This window comes from Phocoena sinus, chromosome 11 (assembly GCF_008692025.1).
Source record: "Phocoena sinus isolate mPhoSin1 chromosome 11, mPhoSin1.pri, whole genome shotgun sequence".
Classification (NCBI taxonomy): Eukaryota; Metazoa; Chordata; class Mammalia; order Artiodactyla; family Phocoenidae; genus Phocoena; species Phocoena sinus.
The window spans coordinates 99,632,214-99,657,954 of NC_045773.1; positions in this window are offsets into that span (position 1 = coordinate 99,632,214).

Genomic DNA, 25,741 nt, shown 5'->3' on the forward strand with positions numbered 1-25,741 from the left:
ACCCCGCGTCTGATGTGACCTCGGTTTATTGATATTCAGACCTTAGCTCCCTGCAGTATCTCCCACCTCTTCGGGTACTTCTGGGAGGTGGTGGGAGAATTTTCAAATCAACTTATGAAAAAATATACTCCAGTGGTTTCTACAGCTCCATGACACGGCTGTAGCGTTCATGCTGCTCTTCCAGGTGGCCAGCATTTCTTCACCATCTTCGCTCTTTTAGGTAGCCTTTCATGCTCCCACGATGGCCAACCCAAGACTCAAGTCACTGAAGTCACATGGGTGCTACAGCACTTAGGCTCTATTGTGGTGGAAGGGAAGCAACCCTTCTAGTCTTAGGGCCCCACGCTCAGGACTCAGACCTGTGTCCAGTTAATTGTACAGGAGACGATTTAGCCATTTATCCCGAATCACAACCTCCCTCTGCTGCCTAAGGCTTTACTATGTGCTCAATCTTGGTAAACCGGGCTCCTTCCCCACTTCGAGTGAGTTTCTTCTGAGAAATCCTTTGGGGGTTCCTGAATGGAGACCTCAGTCCCTGCACTGTGGACTGGAAAGTTCCTGACCACACTGACATGTCTGGTCTACAGGAAAGCTCTACACCAGTTTGAATCCATCTATTCTCTCACTTAATGACTATTCCTTGGTTGGTTTGAGCTGCCAGTCCTTGTATTACACACATGAAGAGGATGCTAAAATAACCGAGCGTGTGATGATTGGCCTCAAAAAGCTAACTGATTAGAATCATTACCCTTCCCACCTGCTTTGCTTGGTTTCTTCCTTCAGTCTAATTTGTTCTTTTTCCTGGAATTAAAGAAAAATACTAGTGCTGGATTTGGAAGCTCCTCATTTACCCCCAGATAGACACCTTCCATTTCCTCAAGCTTGAAAATGTGGGATCACTCACACTGCCTCTCTTTATTTTCACCCTCACGTGAAATACATCTTCACATCCTTCTGAGTTATTCTTTTGGATTCCCCCTTCCCTTCCACACCCCAAACCGCTACCCCAATTCATAATTTCACAGGTAAATCATCGCACTACGTCCTATTTGGTCTTCTTTCCCCACCTGCATGGTCTCTCTCCTTTCCATATCATTTTATATAAAACTCTTCAAGCAATTCTCCTTAAATGGTTTGTATCACTGACCTTCGAGGTCCCTCACTAATTTCCTTCTACCCCTTGTCATCTTTTTATTCCCCTGTAGGAACCCTCACTCCACCCATGCCGATCTTCTTGTCTTCCGTACATTGCCTGCTCTCTCCTGCACTTCCGATGTACCAATATTTTCATCTGGTCCATATCCTTTTCACCTTTCGACGGCTACTTGTCTTTGCCCTCTACAAAGCCCAGCTTGGACACCATCCCCACGAATCCTCCACTGAGCGACTTCTTCAGTCTCCTTTATTCCTCGGCTTCAAGACAGCATGAAATTTGAAGCAGACTGCTGTATATTTGTTGGGATGCGGTTTTACAGAAATGCTGAGCCTTCCTTTCCCACGGTGGTTTTTCTCTCCCGTATTCGGGGAAACTATCTCCCATTCATTTTCAGTCTCATGTTGGGCTTGGCTCGACGCACTGAACTCAGCGGGCTTTGAATTAATGTTATTGATTGATTGTCTGAAATGTTTGACTCGGTCTAAACAATCTAACCCCTTTCATTCTGCTTCCTTGGTGGGTGGTCAGCTAGAACGCGATGGCTGCTCGGTTTTGCGTCCAGTTGCCTCAGTGGTGGGTTAACATCACGCAGAGAAAAGACCCGTCACGTGGCCACCTGCTGTCCCCCTCCACCCTGATAACCACCTTAAGGAAAGTCATCCTAGGAGCCTCGGGCAAGGGAGTGTAGGGGACTCAGCCTAAACCGATTGCTCCCGTGAGAATCATGGCTTAAGTACACTTGCTGATGGATTTATGATGGTGGATTAGGAAGTGACTTCTATAAAGAGCGTATATTAAAATTATACAGGAAGTGAAATGATACAAAATAACATTGTGTCAGATAGGTTGGATTATGTTTCAGTAACACATACCTGCCAAAATCTCAAGAGGTTAAAACAATAAAAGTTTATTTCTCAACCACTTAGGGTCCAGTGAATGAGGGGCGACTCTCAGGGTAACCATCTTCCACGTGGTGACTCCCCGACCCAGGATGCCGCGGCCATCTTGGAATGCTGTTCTCAACAATCACCAAGGCTGGGGAGAGAGGGCTGACAGGCTGAACCCTGGCTCCTAAATGCTTTGGTTCATAAGGGACTTGAATCACTTCCACATACGCCTGTTGGCTAGAATGTCACGTGGTCCTACCTAACTATAAGAGGTGGGTATTTGGTAAGAAGTGAATCTCTTCGTCCAGATACAATTTAGCTCCAAAGAATTAACATAGATTTCAAAGTTCCCTAACGAACAGTCTTGTTACGGCTGGTAGTCTGAGACAGCATGCTACATACAGACTTCCAAAGCAGTATTTATAACCTCAATTGCTCATCCAAAGTGTAACTAGATTTATATGGATTTAAGGTAAAGAACACTGGCTAAAGATAATAATTAGTTACTGCCCGGTCAACCTTCCTTCCGTAAATAAATCATGCCACTCAGTGCTGTCAAGCATTGCTTTACTCTGACCGTAATTGCACTTTCTTTTCATCATTATCATAGATATGTGTGTACAATGAATGCTCTATGAGAGGTGAAGGGTTTTGGGGGGGAAGGTTTCCTTATTTATAAAATTAAAAACTTATTAAATTTTATATCTTTCAAAAGAATACATGTATATCATCGAAACAAATTATATAATTCCCAAGAGCTTATCACCCCAAACAGCAGTGTCATTGCCCCACTCTTCATTCCAGATTTCCACTCTTTGTTTTAACTCTTCAGTTGTTTCTTTGAGGATACACCTTCAAACATAGAAATGACCATCTTATACTGCTGTTTCTTGGTTTTCTCTCCCAGATTTGAATTTACGTGTTGAATCATTACCAAGGGGGATGAAGATTTAGAGTTCAAATTCACCTACCTATTTCACATGCCCTATCATCCCAATAAAATTATATGTTACTTTTGCTAAATTACTATTAAGAATTTATATTATTATGACCACGGAAACATTATTCACAGCCGAATAATTACAGCCAGCAGTGCACTGCAATTATATTTCCCTTATTGTACAACTTTTTGTTTTTCCTGGAGTTTATGGTTGACTTATTTTTAAATTTTTATTGCTCTCTTAGTTTTCTGTGTCACTATCAATAATTCATTCCCATGCAGCCAAAGACTTTCTTCCCAGTACATTCAATTACATTTGCCAGTTTCATCTTCTAGAAGAGATTCTATAGAAAATCTCTGTGCCTTATTCTACCTTCCTTTCCTTCCCGTTTCCAGGACTGGAAGGAAGCTTGCAAACTACATTTTTCAGACTCCGTTACCAGCTGAATTCTACTTAAGTCTGCTAATTGGAATAGATTATCATCAAGGACATACTGTATAGCACAGGGAACTCTACTCAATATTCTGTAATAACCTAAATGGGAAAAAAAATCTGAAAAAGAATATATATATTTAAAAATTATATGTATATATATATATATATAAAACTGAATCACTTTGCTGTACACCTGAAAGTAACACAACACTGTAAATCAACTATAGTCTAATATAAAATAAAAATTAAAAAAAGTTGTTTTAAAGTCTGCCAACTGGGGGCATTCACAGAAACTAGAAAGAGTAAAAAGATAGAAGCCATTATGTTTCTGGCAGGCCGTGTCTCAGCAACAACGCCACACACCTCAGCTCAGTGATAGCAGAGGGTGACTGTCGGCTGCTGTAGTGCCAACAGCTCCAACCAACATCACCAGCATCTACAGGTGAGCAGGCTCTGCGCTGTGTAGCCTGCAATTGACCATGAGCTCTCAGAACACATTGCTGAGCAACAGTGCAGGGTGAGTGGAGTGGGCTCACGTGAGCACTTGCTCCTGAGGAGGGTGGGAGTAGCTTTCTGCAATTCTGCATTTCAGGAGACACCACCTTCCCGTTTTGCTCTTTCAGTCTTTATAACAATCTGGTAACCAAATTCCCCATGTCAAATCTCCATCCTTTGGAAATACTTAAGAGTAATTTCTGTTTCCTACTTTGGAAACTGATGGATACAGCCTGGGCCAAGCCTGCTGCCCCGAAACCTTGTGATAAGAAAGTAAGAAACAAAACACAGCAGTATCTAGGTTAGTGACTGTGGTTCAGTAATAGAGCCCTTTAGATCAGTGTCGTCCAATAAAAATACAATATGAACCACATTTACATTTTTTTCTAGCAGCCACATTTTACAAAAGTAAAAAGAAACAGGTGTAATTAATTTTGATAATACGTTTAACTCAACATATCCAGAACACGATCTCTTCAACATGTAGTAATTATGACACAATTGTTAATGAGATATTTGACATTCTTGTTTTCATACTAAATCTTTAAAGCCTGCTGTATATTTTATATTCACAACACATTTCCATCAGATGGTCACATCTGAGTCTCGTTATCCATGTTTCTGGGTCGGGGTCTCATAGTCTTTAAGGCTACTGTATTGGACAGCTCAGCTTTAAGCCCCTAGGGCTGATGTGGTCCTCTCGCCTTCCACCAACCCCCAAATAGTCTAAAAGGCAGTGACCTTGTGGTTCAAAACTCTGGGCAGGAGGACTCCTCGTGTCCTGTGTTGCTGAGATCCCTGAACTGCACGGAATGAGGGAGGGGCCAGAGAGCTGTATCCACTGCACCAGCCCTATGCCTGATTTAATGCTTTTGAAAATCTTCATGATTCTTAAACAAGGGACTTCACATTATCATTTTGCACAGAGCCTTTCAAATCATGTAGCTGATTCTGCCTCTTTGACTAATCCTGTTGTTTTATTTCTAAATTTTTAATTGTCTATCGTTTTGCCTTTTTGTTCGACTTTCTGGGGCTTCCCTAAATTTTTATTTGAACTCTTCCTTTGAATCTTTCATTGTTGTGATTATACTTTTTAATTTCCAAGGTTTGTTTTTCTGTCCTCTGAATATTCCTTTTCTTGTGGCATTCTTTTCTCAGGTATGCGATATCTTTTTTTTATGCACCTGAGAACATTATTGATAGTTTCTTAAAGTTTCCTTCAGCTTCTTGAATTTTTCTCTTTTGAGTTTTTTTCCTTCCTGTTTTGTTTGGGCTCAATATTTTATGTTAGAGGTAAATGTAGATTCATTTGGTTTGGAAAAGACAAAGGATTTTTCCCCCCTTGAGGTAAGAGAGAAAGAGAAGATAGGAGATGATACAAATATTTTAAGGGCAAAAGAGGCAACATGGAGGGAGCTCCCATGAGGAGAACTTCATCTCTGGAAAGCGAGAGGATTTGTTTTTCAGACGGTGAGGTATTGTAAGGGCAAGAGCTGAAGATCGGAGGGAAACATTTGGAGTATCTGCAACGCAGGAATCAACAGATGTTGAAAGCAGAGTTTAAGGGAGGGCTCATCGAAGTCCAATCACCTAAATCTGCCTCTGGCTCAATTAGTCCCCAGCGCGGTGACCTTTCTCAGTGAGTCTTGGCCCGATGAGGTGCCAGACAAGGAAGCAGCTGAGGATGTTAATCGGGGTTGGGTTAAGGAGCAAAGAGGAGAGGGGCAGCGGAGGGGTCAGAACGTGCCCAGGGAGACCCTGCCCCCAGCGTTTCAGGCAGTGAGGCGTCTGCTCTGCAGTCCTTGGCGGAATGAAAGAGCTGGTTGGGGTCAAGAGATCACAGGGATGTAAAACGATTCCTCAGTTGGGAATCAGGAGTCACGATTCCCTTCCGGGCATGGCTGGACCTGAGAAAGGTCACGTAACCAGCCCTCTTCAAAGCTGTGAATCAAGGAGGTTAGTTTTTTATCTCTTCGGCCCTTTCAGCTTCAAATCCAGTAGCCCTAGAATAGATTGCAATCAAAGAGGGAAATTTCAGTTGTAATATGTAACCTGGGTCCCATGGAGAAACCCCTTGCACGATGACTCATTGACAAGAAAAACGGGTACACAACTCCAGGCAACGCGGGCCTTGCAGCGGAGCCCACTCCTGGAAGCAAACGTGGACCATTACATCACTCTGCCTGGTCTCCCCGCGCAGGCCCGCACGTGCTGACCACGACCACCAGATGGCACTGTTGGCCTAAGAGCCGACGCCTCCGGGGCCTGGAGGTCCTGGGAAAGCCTGACCTGAATCTAAAACTTCCCCCTTCACCGCATTTGATTCAACGGCAAAACAGCAGAAGAACGCTGCGCATCCCAGCGAGGTCAGAGTGTAGCATCTTACGGTACTGCGTGGCCCATAGCAAATCATCAGTGGCTCTTTCAAGTTGGAATTTAGGAAAATGACTTGGAAATGAAGCGTCTGGGGAGCAGGCGAGCCGGGCCGGTGCCCCTCCCCGCAGCCCCGACGTGGAGCCTTCCCGCAGCCGCCGCGGCGGGGCTGGCGGCGCGCGCGGAGGTGGCGAGCTCCGGGGGCCCACGCATCGTCTGTGTGCGCAGTGCCCAGATGGCAGGGGCTGCAGAGGCCTCCGGAAACCTGCGGCTCTGGTGCATTTCTCCGACTCTGGCCCCCGCCCTCCCTCGCCACCCCGGCTCGGGGGCTGCAGCACCTGGGGGCTCTGGCCACCCCGCAGCCGGCGGGCCGTGCGCTCTGGCTGAGCAGTGGCTGCGGGGACTGGTGGCCGGGGAATAGGCCCTGGCCGGGGGACACATTTACCCACTCGAGGGTCCTGGGGCCCAGGGCGTGCTTCTCACTGGTATTTTGGAGAATGAGCCCGGCTCTCGGGCGGGCCGAAGCCCACCCCTACTCCCCCCAAACCCTCCCGCGCATCCCGGGCGGCGCGGCCGCGTTAAAGCCCTGGTTTGCTCCTGCCGCGGCCTGTGCTCCGCGTGGATCTGGGCCGTGGACGAGCGGAGGCCGATCAATTTTTCATCACAGCTCACTTGCTGCGGCTCAGAAGGCGGCCTCCGGGGCGGGGCCCTCAGGGACCCACTGCGCCAGGGGTAGCCCCTCCCCCGACCGACCGCGCCCTGGCTGACCCGGGAGAGGGGCTGTTTCTCACATCAGCGCGTTTCCTCGTCCCTTTCCCTGTTTTGATTTCGGGAGAAAAGCTGGGGGCCGGCGCTTCCTCGGAGCGGGGCCGGGCGTGGGGCAAGCGGGGCGCCTGTCCGCGGAATCGCGTTTGCGCAAAGCCGCCTCTGAGCCCGGCCTGGGGTCACATCCCCGCCCTGGAGGAGCTGCCGGCTGCTGAGGGGACCGCATCACAAGGCCGGGGCCCAGCAGTCGAACGCGAAGATGCGCGACGATACGTACCAAGGGCCAGCTAGGAGGGCTGTGAGCGGCCGAGGGGTCCAGGGGAGGGGAGGTGGGGTGCGCGGGAGGAGGGAGTGAAGGGAGGGAAGGAGGCCGGATGAGGCTGGACTCACCTGGAGCGGGCGCGGGGGGACCTGGCAGGTGCTCCTCGGATCAGCCAACGCGCAGGTAGACCCACCCACCGTAGGTCTGGAACCAGTATTTTCTTAGGCCCTCCCCCGCCCCCTGTTAAATAAAAATACAGATATATGGGGGGAAATCAGTATCCAGAGAAAAACACGGTTTGGGGGGGGGGGTGAGGGGGATGGGCTTCTATGGGTTTTGTTTTTATTTTTGGCCAAGTAAAATTTTCTTCCATAAGTGTATGTTAGAAATACATACATACATAACATACATAGTGTATAGTAAAGTTTTTACATTTTACAAACACGATTTCTAATTATAAATAGTTGTAAACCTCTTTGTACCTGTTTGGCAAACAAGGGAGTAAATGAAGACAAAAATAAAATCCCCCAGATTCCAAGCTCATTATAATCCTTTTAGTGTGTTTCCTTAAAATATTTTTTCTCTGCATGTTTAATTTAGTTGAGACCATATGATATGAACTTTTAGACATGGTCAATATACAAACATTAATAGAAGGTGATGGGAAAAGGGTTGCCTAATCTCAAGGTGGATAGCATCTCAGGGGTTCTGAGGGCTCCACTGAGCTACCCCAGTCCACTCCCCCAAACGCCTGAGGTGAGAGAGCCAGCCAGGGCTCACAGCACTGCAAAGGCGCCCACCAAAAATCCTTACAAATCATCCCAGCTTCCCATCCCTTGTGTTGCCTGTGAGAGGGCTCCAGTTGTGAAATTCCTTATTAACCACCTATTCAGAAAATCTATGCAGACATTGCTTTGTAGCTGATATCATTCTTTTTGGTGTCTTGCCCCAAACATTAATTTAATTAATTTTAACACCTGTTACAAAGGAACGAAAATCAGGCTCACATAAGAGTTTTCCTCTGACACATTAAACGCAAAAAGAATATGGAGCAACATCTACAGAATTTTTAGGAGAAAGTGTTTGTGAACCAAGAATTTTGTTCTACGTCAAATTATCTTTCACATTTAAAGCCAACAGAAAGACATTTCCATTAAGTAAGAAAATATGCCACCTGGTACATTTCTTGCGGGGGAAAAATACCTTGAAGAAGGTTTCCATTTCTGGCTGTGAAGAAGTAGTTTATATCAGAATAACCTCGTGCAGAAGAACTGTGAAGCTGAATAAAATAAAATGTAAAGTAGTCTGAGAGCATCAGAGAGCAATCAGAGTTGCCAGGATTCGAAGGGCCAAGATGTTAGACAGGGGAGAAATGCACTGAAGTGAGTCCTTTCTTTCCAGCTGCTGTTCTCTCCGTGGAGCATTTGCTGATTCAGGCCCTGTCATGGGGTGTGGAAACCAGACAGCAAGTGGCAGCTCAAAGCTTGCTACAGTCAAAAGAATTGGAGTTCAGGATGCAGAGTTGCTAGGATTTGATTGGCCATTAACATAGAGAAAACAGAACCAAAGGAATTGAGTCTGCATGCAATTTCTCTTCGAGACATTTCCTGATTTCTAAGCTGTGCAGGTAAAGGCTGAAAGGCCAAGAAACTAAACAAAAGCACCTGCTCAGAGGCTTGAAAACTGAGCAAGGATGCTGGTACACTCGTGCTGCTGGGATACTCACCAGGTGGCCGTGCCCCCAGTACAGGTGATGCTCATGAGACGCTCATGCCTCACTGTCCTGTGTAGACACAGCTCTCAGTTCAGGCTGTCAGGAGGAGGGGTCTTGTACACAACTCATGTTGTCAGTTGAGACCCCAAAGATGAAGCCACGGGAATCAGGGCAGACAGCAAGAGGGCAGCCCTCACAGGACACCCAGCACATGGGCTCACAAGGACATAGGAAGGTTAAAAGCAAGCAGATAGGGCTTCCCTGGTGGCGCGGTGGTTGGGAGTCCGCCTACCGATGCAGGGGACACGGGTTCGTGCTCCGGTCCGGGAAGATCCCACATGCCGTGGGGCGGCTGGGCCCGTGAGCCATGGCCGCTGAGCCTACGTGTCTGGAGCCTGTGCTCCGCAACGGGAGAGGCCACAGCAGTGAGAGGCCCGCGTACCGCAAAAAAAAAAAAAAAAAAAAAAAAAAAAAAAAAGTAAGCAGATAAACTAGGCCAAAAAACAAAACGAAAACCCCCCAAACCCCATAAACAACAACACGAAACACTCGTGTATTCATATCAAACAAAAGACAAATTATTCAGGCTTTAGAGATTAACTATGAAGTGTTAAAAGATTCAATTCACCAGTATTGCATAAGAATTCTAAATTTAAATGCACTAACAAAGTGGATATAGAAAGCAAAAATTCACGCAAGTTCAAGAAGAGGAAATAAACAATTCCTCTGTGATAGTAGATTTCAAACTACCTCTCTAGTATTAGATTCCAGGTGGATTTGAAAAAGTTCAAGAGAATGTCCTAATGTCCTTGCAATAGGAAGAATTTCTTAATCAAGACTGTAAGGGAATACCTAAAATAAAATAAAAACCATAAAAGAACAGGCTGATATATTTAACCACAAAGATACTAGAGGGGCCCAGATCAAGCAGACCATCGTAGGCTCTAGAAGGAATGTTGGTGGTTCTACTGAGACTCATGGAAAGACGCTGAAGTGTTTTGAGTGGGAGATTGTTACTCTATGACTTATAGTAAAAAAAAAAATCCCTTTGGCTGCTTTGTGGGTAATAGACCCTAGGGGCTAGGAGTGGAGGGGGGGGAACTAGTAAGGAGATTATTAGAGCGGTCTTGTCAGGAGATCTGGGATGGAGTGGTTATGGTGGAGATAAAGGATTCAGAAAGTACTGGGGGAGAGGAGCTGAGAGAGTAGACGTAATTGAATGAGCCGAATAAAAGCTAATTCTGAGGATTTGGGGCCTGAGCAACTGGGCAGCTGTGACGCTATTTACTGAAAGGGAGAACCCCAGGAAAGAACTATTTAAGGAGTGGCTGAGAAAAGATTCAAGAGCTCCATTTTGCCTATTAGTCAACCAGACAGCTCGGTAACGAAGGCATTTAGGCACACAAACACGGAGCTTTTTGCTGCTGAGGTCAGCAGTGGAGAGACCTAAATTCGGAGAGTCGTCAGCATATAGATGGCATTTATAGCCATAGGTTAGGAAAGGTAGTTTGGGGTCACAACACAAATGATGCCAGGCAAAGGCATTTCACTCAGCTTTGAATCCTTCATATCTACACTGACGTTTGGCACAAATGTGAGCTCGAAAATATTTGATGATGAAAAGTTTCCGGGGCTGGTTTCGTATTAAACAGACATTCTGCTTTCTTATAATGTATGAAAGAGAATTTTAGGCTTTCCCTACTGGTTGATATCAGCAAGTACTGAGATGTTTTAGTGTTTGTATTTAGTAACGGAAAACATCAGACAGAATCAGAAAAGCAGGGTTCTCCTGCCAGCTCTGCCACTATTAAGATATAAGACCTCGGGGTAAAGTCATTTAGTCTTTATTTTTAGGGACTTCTCACCTTTTAAGACAAGGGTCTTGGCCCAACTGATTCCTAAGTTTCTATGATTACAATGGAAGTTGCATAAAAAGTTGCATTTATTAACAGCAAATGCCTTTGCTTTAAAGAATAACATCGTAAGTCACATGGGGTTAGCAGGAGAAAAGGAGAGAGAGGACTAAATGTTCTGTGCTAGAAATAAACCATTTTTGGTACTGATGTTGCTGTGAGAGAGGGGCTGGGAGGAGAGAAGGAAGAGGGAGGGAAGTTGGCAGGATGCTGAGGGGTGGAGCTTTATTTGTGCTGGTGTAACCGGTGAGCAATCCACAACCAGGTGGCCACAAGTGGTTTGGGAACAGGGTTACGCTCAGTTCAGTTGCTGTTGTTTGCATTGCTGCGATATAAATGTCTTTGATCTTCCCCAACTTTGGGTAGAGCCTGCCATGTTGAGTATTGGTGTGAGCATGGGTTTTACTTTATTGCTTGCTTGTTGAGTTTCGTTTTTGTGAAAATGAAGGAAAGCACCATTTCCATATCTGGATTAATTTGGGACAGAACAGAAGCAGCATGTAAGGCACTGTGATGTGATTCACATTTACAGCTAATTCAGTAGGAATGAGAGGCTCACGGCCAAGAGTAACCATGGGAATATAAGGCTCCCCTTCTTTGGCAGGACATCACTGTCCACAAATCATGATACTGTTCAAGCCAAAGGAATTAAAAGATCAGGGTGACCCCCAGCTCTTGCTAGCTCTCACAGCCTCTCTATTCATCGAACTTGTAGATTTTGGAGGACTACTCAGTAAGTAGAAGAGTTCTTTATGTAATATTTATTTTGCTATGAAAGAACTTCTTTGCATTATTCGAAGCGATTCTACGTATATATTTTTCTCTACTTCTGATTGGTGTTAATAAAGAGGTTTATAAAACCCTTCACGTGGTCATTTGTGTTTTTATCTAGCTCTTAACGGGAATTTGTGGAGAAAAATAGCCTGAGTTTAAAACATGTGCTTGTGTTTACAAGTGAGTCAAACGTTAAAACAAGGTATTTTCCAATACAGAAGAAGCAACAGCTGTGTTTGTGGTGTTCGTTACCCAAGGTGTTTCTTGTTTTTCTGTCCAGCAAACAAAGAACTATTCAACATCAAGGAGGAAAGATGCAAATACTTTGACCTCATTTGAAAGGTGCTTGAGGGTGACCTAAGTTGTTTTAAAATGTCCTCTTAGTAATTACACCCGCCATCCAGTTTTTCCCTAATTACTCTAAAATGAAAAGGAAACAAAATAACTCATTATTAACTTTTTACTTTTGAATTTGTCTGAAAATTTCTTTTGGTGAGGAATGTAAAAACAAAAATGCTTCTGCTAGTGACTTCTATCCAGTGATTCTGAGGAGCAGTAGGGGTTGAAAGAGGAGAGTGAAAAGTGACCAGCTGAGAGCAAGCTCTTAGCTGCTTTGGTGGCTGAACCTCTGGGCTGAGAGAATTCCATCGCCAGGAGCTGGAAGGGCCTCGGGGTAAGGAGGGGTCAAAAGACTGAAGATGGGCAAAGGTGGTCTTCAAAGTTCTCCAAAAGGGGGTTGAGATAGATTTCTAACCCTTACCGGTGAGCTCATCACATTCCTTTTTCATTTCATTTTGAAATGTGTTATTCCATAGTTTGACACGCCATGACTTTTAAAAAAATTTTATGGGAGTCGAGTTGATTTACAATGTTGTGTTAGTTTTAGGTGTACAGCAAAGTGAATCAGTTATACATATATCCACTCTTTTTTAGATTCTTTTCCCATATAGGCCATTACAGAGCACTGAGTAGAGCTCCCTGTGCTATACAGTAGGTCCTTATTAGTTATCTCTTTTATATATAGTAGTGTGTATATGTCAATCCCAATCTCCCAATTTATCCCTCCCCCCGTAACCATAAGTTTGTTTTCTACATCTGTGACTCTATTTCTGTTTTGTGATAAGTTCATTTGTACCATATTCTTTTAGATTCCACATATAAGCAATATCATATATTTGTCTTTCTCTGTCTGACTTACTTCACTTTGTATGATAATCTCTAAGTCCATCCATGTTGCTGTAAATGGCATTACTTCATTTTTTATGGCTGATTACCACATCTTTTTTTTTTTTTTTGCGGTACGCGGACCTCTCACCGTTGTGGCCTCTCCCATTGCGGAGCACAGGCTCCGGACGCACAGGCTCAGCGGCCATGGCTCACGGGCGCAGCCGCTCTGCGGCATGTGGGATCTTCCCGGGGCACGAACCCGTGTCCCCTGCATCGGCAGGCAGACTCTCAACCACTGCGCCAACAGGGAAGCCCACCACATCTTCTTTACCCATTCCTCTGTCAATGGACATTTAGGTTGTTTCCATGTTTAGGCTATTGTAAATAGTGCTGCTATGAAGATTGGGGTGCATGTATCTTTTCGGATTATGGTTTTCTCTGGATGTATGCCCAGGAGTGATTGCAGGATCATATGGTAGTTCTATTTTTTAGTTTTTTAAGCAACCTCCATACTGTTGTCCATAGTGATTTTACCAACATAATGTGGTGGTTATGAGTGCAGAGCCGGGGCCGGGATGATTATTTTGGAATTCCAGCTCTACCATGTGTTGTCTGTGAGATCCTAAGTAATGCAACATCTTTGCTTTAAGGTGTTCAACTTTAATTTCCTCATTTACAAAATGTGGATAATAATATCCCCTTCCTAGGGCTGTTGAGGGGATTACAGATGTTACAAGAAAAATACTTAGCAGTGACTGGTACATTGTAAGTACCGTAATTATTAGTGTAGACAACCCCCAAATTTTTATTGGGTACTTAGGTATTGCCCCCATTTTTCTGTAAGCATAATTAACGTTCTGATGAACATTCATTTACAAAAGTCTTTGAAAACATTCCTGGTTATTTCCTCCAGGTAACTTCTCAGATGTGAAAACATTTGGTAAAAAGGTATGTGCAATTTTAAGGCTTTTGATCCTTATTTCCAAACTGACTACGAGCAAAGCTTTTCCCACCCCTCCTACCATGACACACTGGTCATTTCCACTGAAAAATAAATATCTGTGTGTGTATATCCCAATTTGCTGAGGTGCGGGAATGCAGAAATAGTATTTCACTGCTGTTTATATTTGCATCTATTTGATTAGGGCTCTTCGCTTGATTAATGTCCTAACCCACTCTTCTCTAATTCTAGTCCCACCTGCTAGCCATCCCTATTATTTCAGGCAGCTACCTTTTCCCTCCCCGGTGGATATAGATCACCAGTTTCTTTCAACCATTTATTACATGAAATAGTTTCCAGAATAGGTTGCCCTATTCTGAATGTATTCCAGTTTGTCATTGTCTCTCTTAAAAGATGGCGCCAGAATCAAGCATAATCCCCCATGCGTGGTCAGACCAGCTGTTATGTGTGCCAAGGAATAAGATGGTTCAATTATAATGTGTTTTTCGTTTGAAAATCCATTACTGTGCAGTTCCCTCTGAGTTTCTATTGAATCTTGAGGTGACTTAGAGAGAATGTAGACAACTGTGGTTTTAGACTAAAGGATTATTTTTTTAAATTGTGTTTTAAATGACTTTTTTCTCTCCTATTTTATGCTGCTCTAAGACCACATGGTGTAACTGTTCCCTTTAAGGCTCCGGATTCTATACCTCCGTTAGGGTAGCACTGGGTCGTATTAGCTATTTTAGCATTCTTCTTACGTTTTGCATCATCTGTAGAGCTAACAGTTAATGGACTCGTTCTATGTAGAATGATCAAGGCACACATAAGACAAATACAGGTAGCTGGATCTGATTCTGAGAGATTTGGTTCAGCCAGCGAACAACCCTGGAAACGGGGAGAGAGGACTTTCTGGAGTTTCTCTGATTGCTCTTCTGGTTTATCAAAGAGGCCTTTCAAAATGCACACATCCTGTGGAAATTAATGTCCTATGCTCCTTCACTTGATTAAGGAGGAAGGTGGTGGACCAGTGAAATATTTTGAGAGAAGGTAACATTGCACGTTTTATGTGTGAAGGTGGCTTACGAACTCCATGTTTTATTCCATTCATTCTAAGGTCTGGCGGCTATTATGACCCTTGAGGACACTTTAGGGAATGAGCTCACCTGTCAGAACCAAGAATTGACTGGTAAATTCAAGTGCTGTTTTTGGAGCTGGGTGATGAGACATACGGACCCTCAGACATAGGTGGTGGTGGTGGGAAGATAGGGATTGTAAGCAGAGTTAAAGGCTGTTTACTAAATTGGGTATCTAACTTGATTCTGAAAACTTAGATTTTTAAGAGCTATCTGGACTGTTGAATCTCAGAGAAGGAGGACGAATGGAGGAGACAGATAGTTTGCTGGGCCCAGTGGGCTCTAGTATTGAAGGATGAGAGACACATGAGGTACTGAAAAACAAATTCACTTGGATGAGGTTTTCTGTTGGTGGTCAACTAGTGTCAGACTCCCAGGACCATACCTCTTCTATCTTAAAGCTGGTGAGCCGCCTGATGGTTTTGTGATTTTTATGAGATGATTGATATCTAACAGGTACAAATCTGGAATGAGCTAAGTCAGAAAGTCTAGGATGGGGGAGGGGAGAGGGATGGGCATAGTAATGGAGAATTGTGATCAAATTTAGCCGTAAGACCAAAATCACAAAGTGAAGTCTGGTGGGGTTACTCTTACATATTACATACATAGGAATGATTTCATAATATGATGTAATTATGACTTTATGCATTGAAAGCTCCAAAGAGTTCCTCAGCAAAAATTCTTAATCCCAATGGTTATTTGTGACTGTGAATAAAAGCACACTGGTACTTTGAACTAAACTTTAAAAAAATAATTTCAGCTTTTACAAAATACAATTTTAATTTTCATTAAATGCTACAGTAACCATGTTCTTTGGCGAGAACTGTCATGACATTGATGAGCTCTTGGATCTGCTTGTTCCACTGAATGTTTTCTAGCTGATGCTAATATTTTAAACTTTTTGGTACGAACAAAGCGTCTTATCCATAAAACGCAATTGTTTTATTTAGCAACTGCAAATGCCACTGTGTTGGTAGAATTTGGACTTTGAGACCTCAGCTCTCCCTCACTGGCTATGGAGTTCAAAAAGGTATAATGGCTTCTCCACTGTTACAGTGATTTACCTTCATTTTGCAAGTTCATAGATACAAAATGTGCTATCATATGAAAGAACTAAATAAAGGACAGTAGAGGAGATCTAACATCGTTGCCACAGCCCTGGAGACCCACACTCTCCAGGGAGAAGCTTCCGTAACGCATTGTACCTTTCGAAGGCAGGTCTGCTTGGAGATGCATGTCTTGGCGTTGGGTTTGCCAGAACATTCTTTTAAAAGGAGATAGCTTCCCTGCTGAACAGGGGTGTTAATTTTTCATGGACTGACACTGTGAAGAGGAGCTTGAAAAGGATGAGAGAGCTTTAGGAAAACAGTGTTGAAACAAAATAAAAGAAGCCTTGCTCTGGTCCAAGAAAGAACATGGAGACTGTTGTTGAAAGTTTGCTTGTTAATAGAGACGGAAGTTAAATACGCGACATTTTAATGCGATTAACTCTTTGGTGAGAATTTCCTGGGAAAGGAAGGAAAGTTGTACCAAGTCTAGACCGGTTAGAGTCAGACCAGAAGCTACTTGGAGACTGTAACGGTCACATTTCTGCTCTGGCAGGAGAGTCTGCTGGATAGAGTTGCTTGACCAGACAGAGGTGCCTGCCACGGCCCGAGCTAAGTCACTGGCCATCTGGACCTCTGATTATCCACCTGTTAAATGAGGAAATGTTCACAGTTTTCTCCTATTATAAAATGACTCAAATCTACATCAAAGAAGTTTAGCATATAGAATAGTATTTTTTACTTTAAATCTGGACGGGAACTGCTATTTTCAATAGAAGCTGTATTAATATTCACCTTTTTTCTTTCTGCCTCTTTACATTGATCCTACGTGAAAAAGCCATGATTTTTTTCTGTTTCTTAATATTGACATAATTAAAGAGAAAAATTTGGCCTAAATAACTACTCATTCTGTCAGCATTATTTACTGTCAGTTAGCCACCACTTGACCTACAAATACATAAAAGTCGAAGCCACATGGGTACTTTTTGCCACTTGGTTTTACTTTCATGTTTTGGACCTCAGGTACACAAGGTTGAATTAATCATACCCTTCACCTGGTGGTGAGTGATCATCCCCGGTCATGGTATCAAGGGCTATGGAAGGGAACTTCTAAGACGGCCCCAGTGGTCCCCACCCACCTTCCGGTCCTCATGCGCTTGTGTAACACCCTTGCCTGGAATGTGGGCTGGACCTAGTGACTAGTCCCTAGTAAAGAGTATGTAGCAAAAGTGGGGCGGTGGACACCCTCTCTCCCACTCACTCCGAGCGGATCAAGCTGCCGTGCTGTGAGCTGCCCAAAGAGAGCCCCAGGTGGCAAGGAGCTGAGCGGGGCTGGTGGCCAACAGCCAATGAAGAACTGAGAGCCTCAGTCCAACATCCCACAGGGAATCGATCCTGCTGATAACGACGTGAGTGAGCTCGAAAGTAGATCACCCCCACGTAAGCGTGGGCAGTGATGCTGTCAGCATTTTCCCTTCATTATATGTGAGCTATTAGAATATTTATAATTCTGTGATGTGTCTGCATGTCTACATGGATGGCATTGGTATATATCTCATTTCCAGTTTCTACTTTTATTTCTTCACTCTATGTTTTTGAGATCTATTCAAATTTATTATGTGAATACAGTTGACAAATTCTGATTATTCCAAAATATTTTATTGTAGGCATTTTACTCACATATCTCCTATAGTGGTGGACACCTGGGAGGCCTCCAAGAACTTGCTACCACAAAACAGTACTGTCATGAGCATCACCACACCCGTCCTGTCATGCACATGCCTATTCAATAGGAGTTGAGGCTAGTGGGTCAATTCATGGATAATCAAGGATGCTTTTAGCATTCCTACTTTAAAATGGCTTAGCAAGTAAGAACCTAAATTGTGTCGTATAACAGGAGTTCCAGAGGATGCACTGGCAGCCCAGTAATGTAATCAAGGACCCAGGCATGGTCCATTTCTCTGCTCTACCATCCTCCATTCATCAGTGTTATTTTCCCCAGTGTCACAGGTGGTTACAGCAGCTCTGGGCATCACCTGCAGACATGATCACAGTTGTGGAAAAGAAAAGGTCTGTACCATCCCATGCATCTTTTATTATAGAGGAAAACTTCTATCACAGGTCTTTTTTTTTTTTTTTTGCGGTACTCGGGCCTCTCACTGTTGTGGCCTCTCCCGTTGCGGAGCACAGGCTCCGGACGCGCAGGCTCAGCGGCCATGGCTCACAGGCCCAGCTGCTCCGCGGCACCTGGGATCTTCCCGGACCAGGGCACGAACCCGTGTCCCCTGCATCGGCAGGCGAACTCTCAACCACTGCGCCACCAGGGAAGCCCTATCACAGGTCTTTTAGTAGATGATCCCATGGGTTCCATGGACTAACATTTATATATGTTGCAATAGAGACCGGAAAGCCAGTGTCTGGAATTTCTGGTCCCCAAAGTGGGAGGCTTGATGGTTAATTTTATGTGTTAACTTGCCTTGGCCACACGGGTGCTCAGATATTGGGTTAAACATTATGTTGGGTATGTCTGTGAGCGTGTTTCTGGACAAGGTTAACATTTGATCAGTAGACTAAAGCAGATTGCTTCTCCAATGTGTGTGGGCCTCATCCCACCCTTTGGAGTCCTAGCTAGAACAAAAGGCTGGATAAGGGAGCAGTTGCTCTCTCTGTCTGTTTTTGAGTGGGGACAATGGTTTCTCCTGCATCCAGGCCGGAACAAACACAGTCAGCAATCCCATTCTCAGGCCTTCGGACTCAGACTGGAACTGCACCACTGCGTCCCCTGGGTATCCAGCTTGAAGACAGCAGATCATGGGATTTCTCAGCTTCCACAGTCACACGAGGCATTATAATCTCTTTCTCTCTCTTTCTCTGTATATATCCTATTGATTCTGTTTCTCGGGGGTACCCTGACTAATACAAGAGGGAGCCTCTACCAACAAGGAAAGAGTGGAGGAGGCTGAGGCAGTTTCTCCTTCACAGAGTATGTAGATGTCCTTCTGAATCCAGTGGAGATTGGGTCCAGGATCCCCTGCAAGCACCACAAACTGCTATGCTCCAGTCCCTCATATAATAAAATGGCATAGTATTTGCATATAACCTACGCACATCTTCTCATAGACTTTAAATCGTCTCTAGATTACTTATAATACCTAATACAATATAAATGCTTTGTAAATAATTGACTAGAATGTACATAATTGCCGGTGTGTAACAAATTCAAGTTTTGATTTTTGAAATTTTCTGGAATTTTTTTTTTCAAATATTTTCCTTCTGCAGTTGGTTGAATCCATGGATGCAGAACCCATGGATACAGAGGACTTATTGTATGCTACTTACACTCACTAAATACTGACAAAATGCTTCATCGGTATATCAGTCAGGTGTTGCCAAATAATGCTGTGAAACAAACAGTCCCAAAACTCAGTGGCTTAAAATAACACTAATTTATTATCAGTCATACATCTGTGGGTCAGCTGGGAGTTCAGCTAGGATGGCAATAGGTCTCAGGCTGGGCTTAGGTCTGTTTCACCTGTCTCTCATTCTCCTAACTGGTGGGCTTAGCTAGGGCGTGTTCTCATGGCAATGCCAGAAGCACAGGGATCAGGCCTAGCCAAGCAAGCACATTTCAAGCCTCTGCCCAAGTCCCTTTTGCTACCATACTACTGGCCAAACCAAGTCCTACGGCCAAGCTTAAAGTCCAGGAGCAGGAAAGTGCACAGGAAGCCCACTGTGAGACCACAATGAGTCACATGACCAAGTCCAATGGGGAGAAGAAATATATCTCTCCCATGGAAGTGGTGGAGAGGTAGTGAATATATCTGAACAATAATCTAACATACTATAATCAACATTCTCTCACACCAGTAATGCACGAGTTTCTTACATGCCAACATCATCACTAACACTTGGTATTTACCAATGTCCACATTTTTGCCAACAGAATGGGCATAAATTTGTTTTGATGTATATACCTCTGGTTGTTGGTGAAAGAAGTTGAGTATTTCTTAATATTCTTATTAGTTGTTTAAGTTTCCTCCTCTGAATTACCTATTTATATCCATTGGACAGTTTAGAATTGTTTCCTATATTTTTCTTGTTAATTTGTAGGAGTTCCTTCTATACTATTTATATTACCCCCAATTCATTTTAGATGTTGCATATCTCTTCTCCCATTCTTCCACCTACAAATATACTTTGTGGTATTCTACATTGAATAGAAATCTTCAGTTTTCTTGTCTTCACCATCTTTTTCACCTTATGTCTTTGGCGTGTTAGAACTCCTCCCACGTGTCCCAATGTCACAATATTTTTTAAAATATCGCTTTACTGTTTTAATTTTCATATCTAGGTTTTCAATCAATTTAGATTTGTATTTTTGTATTTCATTAGGTAGACATATTTCTTCATGCTGCCAGTGACTTTTCTTAACATCAGCTACTAAAAATTCCATCCTTCCCTACAGATTTATAATGCTATCTCTAACGTAGAATGAATTCCCACACTTATTTGGGTTTGTTTGAGCTTCCTATTCTATTTCATGGATCTCTTTGTCTTTTCTTTTTCTTTTTTTTTTTTTTAACATCTTTATTGGGGTATAATTGCTTTACAATGGTGTGTTAGTTTCTGCTTTATAACAAAGTGAATCAGTTATACATATACATATGTTCCCATATCTCTTCCCTCTTGCGTCTCCCTCCCTCCCACCCTCCCTCTTTGTCTTTTCTGATGCCAATATCACCTTTTTCTTTCTAACTACTTCACCTTTGATGTATAATAATAATATTTGGTTGGGAAAGTTTTCTTGCTTTGTTCTTTCAGATAAGTTTTCAAATGAATTTGTCAAGGTCATCTGAAATCCTACTGGAATTTTGATTGGAACTGCACTTAATTTATAGATCAATTTGGGGAAAACTGTTTTATTGAAACGAACTCTTCGAAAGAAGCGACAAAGAAAAAACTGTTGAAAATGTATGAAGAATGAGTAGTTTCTGAAATCAACATGTTGGAACAGACTTCTTGGGTTGAGTTAGATACTCCTTCCTAACTGTCTGGAATAAGCCTGGGATCTCTCAACAGACTTGACTTCAATTATCACCATAGGAGCAAAGCACACAAGAAGCCATGTATGTATTTTGGAATTGTTCATTAGTTGTAGGTGGCGATAATTCCTTCACCAGAACTCTCACTCTCTTTACCATCTCTGAGTATAAGCTCCAGTGCCTATGCTATTCAGTGATTTGTTTAGTTCTCCAAGGGATAATACCACGTCTAGCTTTGTAGTTAACATTTCGTGGAGCTATTTATCTCTTCAAACTTGCCCAGTGTTGCATGTGCTTGGCTAGGTTACCTAATTACCATGCCATGTTGATGAGACCAAGCTCATTAGAACCATCTCGTTCAGCATCTTTTCACTTCCCCCTAACCTTGGCCAGCCATCTTGCAAATGTGTGTTCTGAGGACCAGGGAAACCTAGAGAGTGTGCTTGAAAAAGTTCAGACGCTTCACCGCTCCTGGAAAACATCTCAAGAGTCACAAGCTCACTAATGGCCTAATTTTCCTACATAAAGGACAGGACCTAATCATTATCTGAAGCTCACTTAGGGTAGTTAATGAGAGGTAAAAAAATGAAGAGGCTAGAAAAATACAGCACAACGGTGGTCATAAATTGGTTTACTCGTCTTTGTCCAGTAAAAGTCTATTCATTTTCTGTAACCCTCCAAAGGGAGTCAAAAGGGTGAACCATTTGAATATTTAGCAACATACTAAATCCAGTTCAGTTACTGTAGCTTTAAAAAAAAACATTATTTAATGAGTGCATTTCTAACATATAACTCACTGAGAGGATAAATATTCTTATTCAATGTGCTATTTAAGGAAGAAATGTTTTAAATGAGCCCAGAATTGTTAAACTTAGCTCTATAAATGTACAGTGATTTTATACTTTTCCCTTGCTTTTCCATATATCTCCCTCATCTTTCCAACCTCAGTTGGGTTCTTTTTAAAGTCACTGTCTTTTAATCATGTAATTTTAAGTAACAAGACAGCTAGGTGACATATTGCAATATTGGAATTGTTGAGTCAGGTCTTCTTCATAATTTCACAACTGTTAAAATCCCCATTGGAAATATGACTAATTCTCTCTAATTCTGAAAAGTCTTCTCCAGAGAAAAATCCCATTTTGTGCGACTCAGATGTCATAAAAACAGCTCCCACATGGCTCCTAACCCAGCTCACTGTGGGTTAGCCTGATAGTAGGTTGATTCTCCATACCAACTGCATTAAAAGCTCTCCTCATAATTGTGTTTGAGAGATGAATAGGGCAGAAAACATTGTACAGACCCGAAGTTGAGTTTTAGCTAAAGAGATGCTTTGTGTACAATCCAAACAAGTGGGTTTCTGCTTTCTAAGGTGCTTTTAAAATTCCTCATAGACATTGTCCACATTCCTCTTGCCTTATGGAGGCCTATACTTTCCAGGTAACTCAGAATGCATTACCAAACTGCTGAGAGATGGCAGAGATGGCGGAGAGTTTTGGTTACACGCGTGGTCATGGTTTTTTTGGGGCAAAACATAACCAGAGCCATGCGCTCAGGTGAAATTACTGTTATACTTGCTCATAAATAATTGTAATAGCTGATACTTCTCAATACTCCATATGTGCTCTGCCTGAATTGTCTATTTCATCCTTACGATAACCCAGTAAAACAGGTATGATTACGTTCCCCATTTTACAGACAAGGAATCAGGGGTGCAGGGCCATTTTGTGTATAGGGTACTGAGTCTGTCTAACTAGAGTCTTTGCTCCTCGTAGCAGATGATGTCAAGCCTTTGCTCAGAGCACCTCTACTTTCTTTGGTGTGCCTATTGGTTCCGGGGTGCTTCCTGGCCTGCACAGTCTGAAAGCAGGAAGTGCAGGGGGAATTTACACCCCTTATTCAGGGGCCGGTGGGTACAGAGGTATGAAAGCCTCAGCTCCCTTGTCTTGCCAAAGGAGCCTTACTCCTGAGCCCCCGCAGGACTCTGCTCGCATCTGCCTTCTGGCTTGGCCTCTTCCCTTCCCTTCCTGCTCCCCGTTCCCATACTGGCCTCCCCTAGAAGCCCTTTCTCAAAACGTCATCTGTAGCGAATCCTCATCTCAGGGTCTGTTTCTGGGGAGCCCAACTAGGACTCTCCTCTCTCCTCTGGTTTCACGGGACAGACTTCTCCTGGAACTTCTCCTGAAGTTCCAGGAGACTTCAACTTAAAATGAGATTTAGGTTGATATATTCAAGCCAAATTACAGAAGGTGTGAGTTTTAGAAGTTGAAAAAAAGAAAGAAAACGGAATCATCATCTTTAGATGCCTTTCCGCTTACCTGGAGACACTGGAGGGTTTCGTCTAACCTCCCACTCCATCATTCCAGGAAAAGGCCAGGTACCATATGGTTCTCAACTGAATTGTTCAGGAAAGGAAAGCCAGATCTTTGTATTCTTAAGGCATCTTCGATTCAGCCGGCTCAGTCTTAAGACTCTGTCACCCAAACTATACTCCACCCTTCCAGTTCTTCTGATACTTCTTTCTGATGTAAAAGGGCCTATGTTTTAAAGCAGGATGAAACCTATTAGAATGTGAAGTTGTTCCTAAGAGAAATGTGACTTATCCTGGGGCAATAGGTAGTTAGCACTAAATATTAAGAGAGAAGTTCTCAGCTCCTGAAAGCCTGGGGACTTGGAGGTGGGGGCACAGGGAAGCAGGTCTTGGGGAAAGTGTGTGTGTTTGTGTCTGTGTGTAGTAACGGAACTCTGACCCTGTGAGCCTAAGTCAGCAAGGCATGGAGAGGAGAGAGAGAGGGGGAGAGAGAAAGAGAAAGAGAAAGAGTTCGTTCTCTTCCCCCAAACTGGGGAGCCGCGGTGCTAGCAGTGTTTTCTCGATGGCCAGGGTCAGGTCCTGCCCTGGTTTTGGTGACAGTATATGACCAGATACTGGTGACCACAGGTCCTAGCAGTGAGGTGAGATGATGCAAGAACAGCTACTCTCTTTCAGGACTGACCCCACGTGGCAGCCACAGCAGCAGCCCCAGAGAGGAGGACCACACTCCCTTCTGTGGAAGCTGAGAGACTGTAGTGAAGTTTTATGTTTCGGAGTTCGAACAGATTAGGGCTTCTCATCTCTCTGTAACCTTTCCATTGCTCTCTACTGTTGTGTAGGATCTCTGATTTCTTTGACCTTTTTACTTCGAATATGCCGAGGAAGGTAAAACTCCAGGCTGATGAAACAAGGCAGCCCTACCTTTGGTGCTTTCCCAGAGGACTTTGGGACAATCCTCTGATGCTGAACTTGGGGACGCAGCCTTTCCGTTAGCTCCGACAGCCTTCCATCAGGACTGAGCCCACCGCAGCTGCACACTGTCTGGTTGTTGGTCTCAAGAAGTCTTGGTTGCCTTTGCGAGGCTCTGGAAGGTTCACGTGTCCTGTTACCTGTGTTCCTCCTGTTCATGCCTTTGGGGAAGATTGGGTTCTTTTTGCTAGCTCAACTCTAATTCTGTGCCTGATCCAGGAAGCATACCCTGAGTCTTCTGAGTCCTTAGATAGCTCTTGCCTGATCCAGCTTTCTCTTTCCCAAGGATGAGGTGAAAAGAGCAGAAAAGACTTGAAGCCAAAAGATGGTTATTTCAGAGACTCACCTCTGACCTGTACTAGCTGAGTGGCTTTGAACACACCTCAAACTCTTTGAGGCTGCTTTTCCTCACGAAAGAGGGGAGACTCATACTTCTTTCATTTATTTTAACAATTAAATGTGTTAACGTATCTGCAAACACTCTACAAAATCTAAGGTATGTATGGTAGAAATAGAAGGCATTATTATGTGTTATAATGCAGAGCTCAGACTCAACAGCCCCCAGCCATGTCTAACTTTTGGGATTATGCAAGTAATGGATCGAATCGCACCTTTAAAAAGAACTCACTTTTATCTATCTCTTACTTGGAAAACTACTGATTTTCCTCCTAAGTCTAAACTTATGTATGAGCATATGCCAGTACAGCCGTTTAAGTGTACTTTGTCGTCAAAGGAGAGGTGTGTTAATTATTGATTTAGATTGCAGAAGTTTGGCAAATGAGGAAAGAAGAGGAAAGCAAGTCGAATCACTACATGAAAGGCTACATTCATGCAGGAAGAGAAGAGTGGGGTAGGGCTGCGAAGGAATCAGGGTGGTTCCAAAGGGCATTCAGCAATTGACCTGGGTACGAGGCAATGCTTTTTCACACTCCGTGAACAATTTAGGAACCCATCGCTTGCTTAGGGTAGGGAAAAAGCAAGGGATCTTCTGATCTCACCTGCAGAGAGGCTCCTTTAGGTACTGGTTGCATACATGAATGTTTTGTCCATTTGGACTCTCAAAACCCTGGGTCTGGCTAGAGGAATAAATTGTTTCCAGAAACTGAAGAGCAGATGTTCCCAAGTTAAGAACCATTATTCTAAGAGTGTCTTAAAATGCTTTGGAATGAGATTTCGTGGGAGGAAATATAGGAGATGGGAGAATCATCCAGAATGTAGACTGAAGGGACTCCTTGGGACAGAAGTCATTGAATGTGACTTGTTCTTACTGTTGGTGCCTTTGCTACAAGGAAACCTGGCAAAAGAGGCTGAGGGCACAGGTGAGCATGGGAAGGAGTGTGTGAGTGTGAGTGAGCGTGTGTGGGGGGAGAATCACACTGCGCTAAGTGTTTTATGTGCTTTTATTCTTCTCTTCCTAC